Source organism: Thamnophis sirtalis, unplaced genomic scaffold (assembly GCF_051295495.1).
Source record: "Thamnophis sirtalis isolate CommonGarterSnake01/CBP01778 unplaced genomic scaffold, rThaSir2_p1.2 scaffold_7, whole genome shotgun sequence".
NCBI classification, from domain to species: domain Eukaryota; kingdom Metazoa; phylum Chordata; class Lepidosauria; order Squamata; family Natricidae; genus Thamnophis; species Thamnophis sirtalis.
Window position 1 is genome coordinate 39,586,754 of NW_028261387.1, and position 6,841 is coordinate 39,593,594.

Genomic DNA, 6,841 nt, shown 5'->3' on the forward strand with positions numbered 1-6,841 from the left:
GACATTTGTTTAGTGAGTTTTGCCCCATTTTACAACCTTTTTTGTCATAGTTGTTAAATGAATCACTGTGTTGACTTCCCGTTGACTTTGCTTGTCAGAAGGTCGCAAAAAGTGATCACATGACCTTGGGACACAGCAACAGTCTTAAGTATGTTGCCAACCATCTGATTTTTGATCACATGGATCATGGGAATGCTGCAAAACTCGTAACTGTGAAAAACAGTCATAAGTCACTTTTTCTGTGCTGTGTAACTTTGAATGGTCACTAAATGAACTGTTGTAAGTCGAGGACTACCTGTAAAGGCACTTGGTCTCCAGCTGGGGCCCAGGCTTCAACCCCAGTGATTTCAAGACTGCCTTCCAGAGACCGTTGATAGAGGTGCTCCAGGAGGTTGCTGGCAGCTTCCTTCAGTTTACCACAGAGATGTCCAACCTTGGCAACTTTAAAACTTGTGAACATCAACATGCGGGCTGGGGAATTCTGGGAGTCATAAAGTTGCCAAAGTTGGACACCCCTGGTTTATCATCAGTCAAATTTGCAAAATTGCTTCAGGGCCTGCACCCTGGTTCACTGGTCCTACAAAGCAATAATCCAAACATGAATTCACACAAGCAAGTCCCAAAGAAAAGTGCAAACTGGAAATACAGCAATATTTAAAATGGGATTCCCTGAAGGTGGAGACCTTATCCCTCAGAAATTTCTAGATAAGCATTCAAGTTTGCTAATAGTTATTTTCTGGGGGTTGCATTAAATAATTCAACTAGTGAACAGATACTTGAGTTTGGAGTTTTTATTTTTGTAGCAAATTTCCGCCTATGACACAAATGCAACTATAATACTCTTGTTCACCAAAAAATATGACAGACACACACACCATCTCAAAAAATAGATGTTTCTTTAATTGGGCAATTCTTTTCTAAATGTTTACGTACCATATTTTCAGAGTATAAGACGCACTGGAGTATAAGATGCATCAAGGTTTTGAAGAGGCAAATTAAAAAAATGTTTTTACACTCTGCAAACCTCCCAAAAATGGCCCATTTTTCGTGAAAACGGGCCCATTTTCCTCCTCAAAAAAGGCATGAATAGCTTTTAGGGGGCTTGCAGAGTGTTCCTAGGGGCTGGGGTGTGTGTGTGAAATTTCTGCCCTTCCCAGCCCCCAGGAGCTCTCTAAAAGCTTCATACAAGCTATGCACAGCCATTTTAGTGAAGGGGTGGTGTTTCGGGAGGCAAAAATGCTGTATTCAGTGTATAGGATGCACCCAGATTTTCAGCCTTTTTGAGGGAAAAAGGTGTGTCTTATACTCTGAAAAATACGGTAATTGTCACTGAGTGGATAAGAATTGAGAAATGCTGCCATTTCTACAAATGAAGAGATATTTCTTTTGCTTTATTTCTTACTGAAAATGATAAATTGGAATACAGAGTGGATTTATTAGATCAAAATTAAAATATGTTACTTATTTCTGATAGCTCTTGATTTTTGCTGATTAGAACTGAAGGATTTATTGATAAGAATTGGTATATGGGAAGTTGAGAACATTTTTTAAAAGTTGAAATATTAGGGAAAATATAAAGTCACAAAAGTTGTTTATGCTTGTCTGAAGGATGGGGGAGATATCTTTCATATAACTTTGTTTCTTACTTTTTATGTTTTTTTCTATCTCTTGGCACTCCTCTCTTTCTTTTATATACATATATATTTTAATTTGTATTAGTCTTTTATCATATTTATAAACGCTAATAAAAAGTGTGTGTGTGTGTGTGTGAAAGAGAGGGAGGGAGGGAGCATGCTGCCAAAAAAGCCAATGCATTAATAGAGGGGTAAAAACAAGATCACTTGAAATACTAGTAGCGCTCTATAAAGCCTTGGTAAGACCAGACTTAGAATATAGCATCTAGTTTTGGTCACCCCATTACAAGAAAGATGTTGAGACTTGGGCAAGAGTCCAGAGAAGAGCAACAAAAATGATTAGGGGCCTTAAAAAAAAAGATTAGGGGCCTAGAAGCTAATACAGTGATTGATTGCAGGAACTGGGTATGCTTAGTTTAGAGAAAAGAAGGACCAGGGATGACAAGATAGCATCTTCCAATACTTGAAGGCTTGCCAGAGGGAAGAGGAGCCAACTTGTTTAACAAAGCACCTATAGGCAAGAGAAGAAACAATGGATGGAAACTAACCAAGGAGAAAAGCAACTTAGAACTAAGGCGAAAATTCCTAACAATAAGAACAATTAACAAGTGGAACAAATTGCCTTCTGAAGTTGTGGGTGCCCATCACTGGAGGCTTTTAAGAAGAGATTGCATAGCCATTTATCAGAAATAGTATAGGACTCCCGTGAGAGAAGGGGGTTGGACTAGATACCCTCCAAGGTCCCTTCCAACTCTATTACTGTTACTGAGCGCGAGAGAGACGCTGCCCTTTCAGAAAGGAAACTGAAGCCCAGTAAGCAAAGCACACCCTCAACTCCCGGGGGGCCGAGGTGCCCCTGTCCGAAAAGTCTCGGACATCCCGGGCTGTTGGCTACGCCCACTCGAGCCTTGCGTCGAGCTCCTCCTAAACACGGCTGGCAGCGCCGCGAGGCGGGAAAAGGCCAGGGAACTCGCGGGACGCTCCTCTCCTCTGTTCCCCGAGCCGCCTGGCAGTCAACAGGCGTCTTCTCTGCCTCTTGAACTCGGGACAGACACAACCTTCCTGCCGGTGCCCTCCCCGCTTGCTGGGTGGTCCGTAATTAATCCTCCGCCGCAGGCGGTACGGGACTTACACGTCCTCACCCAGCAGGCCTCCCCGCCTAATCCCCGGTTCTTGTTACTCGCCTCGGGGGGCCGCCAGCACCTCCGAGAGCCCCTCTCCTCTCCGCCCGCCACCCCCCTCCCCGCGTTTTTCCTGTCCGATTCAGTGATGAAGAGGTAGATGCAATGAATACGGCAGAATCAGACGCCTCCCCACACCCGCCCCCGCCTTTTCTGCAACGACCGTAGCCTTTCCCCGAGAGGGTGCGCGGGCTTTCCGGACTGGTCTGCGCTCGGGCTACAGACGGAGAAACCTCGTTCGTCTGGAGAAGGGAAACGAAGATGACGGGTTAAAAAAAAATGAAGAGAATAAAGCGTAAAAGAAAAGAGCAGCCCCGAAGAGAAGCTGCCAGATAACCGAGAAGCCTCCTTTCCTGCTCCACGCTTTGCATGACAAAAGCCCAGCTGCAGAGATGGCACCCCCCCCTCTTCTCTCCTCAGCCAAATTCCCTTCCCCAATTACCAATCAAGCCCATTATGTGGCAACAATAGCTGCCAGCTCGGGTGGCCCACCCAGGCGGCTAACCTACAGCCCACAGCATGTGCAATTTTGGCAGAGGACTCAGGTCTCCCATTAGATGGATTCCTAACTGGCTGACCAAGCGCACTCAACATGTAGTCCTCAATGGAACTGCATCTACATGGAGGGAGGTATGCAGTGGAGTACCCGAAGGCTCTGTTTTAGGCCCAGTACTCTTCAACATCTTCATCAATGATCTGGATGAGGGGATAAATGGGGAACTCATCAAATTTGCAGATGACACCAAGCTGGCAGGAATAGCCAACACTCCAGAAGACAGGCTTAAGATACAGAAGGATCTTGACAAAGTTGAACATTGGGCACTATCTAACAAAATGAAATTCAATAGTGAAAAGAGTAAGGTTCTATATTTAAGCAAGAGAAACGAAATGCACAGGTACAATATAGGTGGTACCTTGCTCAATAGTAGTAACTGTGAGAGGGATCTTGGAGTCTTAGTGGACAACCATTTAAATATAAGCCAGCAGTGTGCAGCAGCAGCCAAAAAAACCAACACAGTTCTAGGCTACATAAACAGGGATAGAATCAAGATCACGTGAAGTGTTAATACCACTTTATAATGCCTTGGCAAGGCCACACTTGGAATACTGCATTCAGTTTTGGTCACCACAATGTAGAAAAGATGTGGAGACTCTAGAAAGAGTATAGAGAAAAGCAACAAAGATGATTAGGGGACTGGAGACTAAAACATATGAAGAACGGTTGCAGGAACTGGGTATGTCTAGTTTAATGAAAAGAAGGACTAGGGGAGACATGATGGCAGTGTTCCAATATCTCAGGGGTTGCCACAAAGAGGGAGTGAAATTATTCTCCAAGGCACCTGAGGGCAGAACAAGAAGCAATGGGTGGAGACTAATCAAGGAGAGAAGCAACTTAGAACTGAGGAGAAATTTCCTGACAGTTAGAACAATCAATCAGTGGAACAACTTGCCTCCAGAAGTTGTGATTGCCCCAACACTGGAAGTCTTTAAGATGATGTTGGATAGCCATTTGTCTGAAACATTGTATTGTATTGTAGCCCCATCAAAATCCTTGTGTTGATGCCTTGTGTGGCATCAAGGGGCAAAATGTACCCATGCAGCTGTGACCATGTGAGTGAAGTAAAAGGGGAGGTGGGCAAGCCTGAATTAGGGTGAGTAATCACTACTGTTATCACTTGTCAAAAAACTTGTCTCTCTTCTTACCCCGCCCCCAAACTCCCTCCCCAAAGTTTTCCAGTTTTGTCCCTTCCCTTCTTTGCACAAAAATGTACTGAGCTGGTATTTAAGCTTTCAGAAACTAGCACATTTTAGCATTTTGTTACTCAAGATAGTAATCAAGAGGTAGAACTTTGGGAAAAGGCTTTAAGCCAGAATATATAGCTAGGTTGGAATAAGCATATGAACATTTACTCTTTAACCATCAGAAGCAATTTCCAATTTATTTCCAATTTAATAAAATTTGTATGCCGCCCACTCCCTAGGGACTCTGGGTGGCTTACAGACAGATAAAAAACATTTAAACTTTAAAAATAAAGGTACATAATTAAAATTGCACATCATCCATTCAGTGTAGGTGGGGCTGGACATTGATCAACAGCCCCAGGCCTGCTGGAACAGCCAGGTCTTGGTGGCTTTACGGAAGGCCGGGAGAGTGGTAAGGGTCCGGATCTCTACGGGTAGAGGGCCAGCGCAGCTACAGAGAAGGCTCTCCCTCTCTCAGGTAGCCAGGTCCTAAACCATGTAGGGCTTTAAAAGTAACGACTAGCACCTTGAAGCGCGTTCGGAGACCAATAGGGAGCCAGTGCAGCTCACGGAGGATGGGTGTAACATGGGTGTATCTAGGCACACCCAATATCGCTCGCGCGGCTGCATTCTGGACCAACTGCAGTCTTCAAACACTCTTCAGGGGCAGCCCCATGTAGAGCATGTTACAGTAATCCAGTCTTGAGGTGATGAGGGCGTGAGTGATCATTCGAAGTGCCTCCCGGTCCAGATAGGGCCGCAACTGGTGCACCAGGCGAACTTGGGCAAAAGCCCCCCTGGTCACAGCTGACAGATGGTGTTCTAGCGTCAGCTGTGGGTCCAGGACACACAAATTTCGGGCCCTCTCTGAGGGGTGTATAATTTCACCCCCCAGGCTAAGAGGTGGAATGTCTGGACTGTCCTTGGGAGGCAGCATCAATAGCCACTCGGTCTTGTCTTGGTTGAGTGTAAGCTTGTTCACTCCTATCCAGACCCTGACAGCCTCCAGGCACTGGCACATCACTTCCGCTGCTTCGCTGAGTTGGCACGGGGCGGACAGATACAATTGAGTATCGTCTGCATATTGATGATATTTGATCCCGTGCCGGCGTATGATCTCACCCAGCGGCTTCATCAGTGGTGGGTTTCAAAAAATTTTCAAAGCTACTCTGTGGATGTGGCTTCCTTTGTGGGAGTGGCTTGCCAGCCATGTGATCTGGTGGGAGTGGCTTGCTGGCCATGTGTTCTCTCTCTCTCTCTCTCTCCTTCCTTTTGTCTCTCTGTCCCTTTTTTCTTTTTTTCTTTCATCTCTCTCACTTTTTCTTTATTTCTTTCTTCCTTTCTTTCTCGTTCTCTCTCTGTGTGAGTCTGTGTGTGTGTATAGCTCTTTGCCTCTCTCTCCCTCCGTGTCTTTCTATGTCAGTGGTGGGTTTCAAAATTTTTTGGAACCTCTTCTGTAGGTGTGGCCTGCTTTCCGGGTCCACTGGTGGAACCTCTTCTAACCGGTTTGGTAGATTTGACGAACCGGTTCTACCGAATAGGTGCGAACTGGTAGGAACCCACCTCTGGGCTTCATGTAGATATTGAATAGGAGGGGGGACAGGACCGAATCCTGCGGCACCCCATATTTGAGGGGCCTAGGGGTCGATCCACCAGAGATCAGCGATCAGCGCGACCAAAGCAGTTTCAGTGCCGTAACCAGGCCCGAACCCCGACTGAAAGGGATCCAGAGAATTGCCCTAGTTTCCTTTTAGGTGTAAAGGTATAAGAGATATAAGAAAGAAGGGAAAGGGAGGTGCTGACCATTAAAATAAAACCCCAAAACATGATCTTAACTGTAGACTAAGGGAGGGATTTTTTTCAATTATGGTTCCACAATGCCCACTAGTGGTCAAAGGTGTTTATGCAGCTATTGAAAGAAAAATCATTAAGGTACAAGTGTCAGAATAAGAGGTCAGGCAAAAAAGAAGGGAAGCAGAGATACATTTGTGGTTTTGCATAAAAACGGCAGGTAGATGGAAATAATATCTTGTCTGCTGCAAAAGAGACTCTGAAATATAATCACTGGATGAATTAGGGGCAGGGAAGTATATCTTTTATGTGTAATTCACACATTTTTTGGTCCAAATATATAGTCAAAAAATAAACCCTACTGAGTTCCATTAAGTTTACTCTGAGATACGTGTCAATACAACTGCAGTCTAAGGAAGAAACACAAATAAAAATGTAAAAAGACTTCAGCAGGGAACTGTGTCACAAAATATGCCTGATTCCAAAAATGTA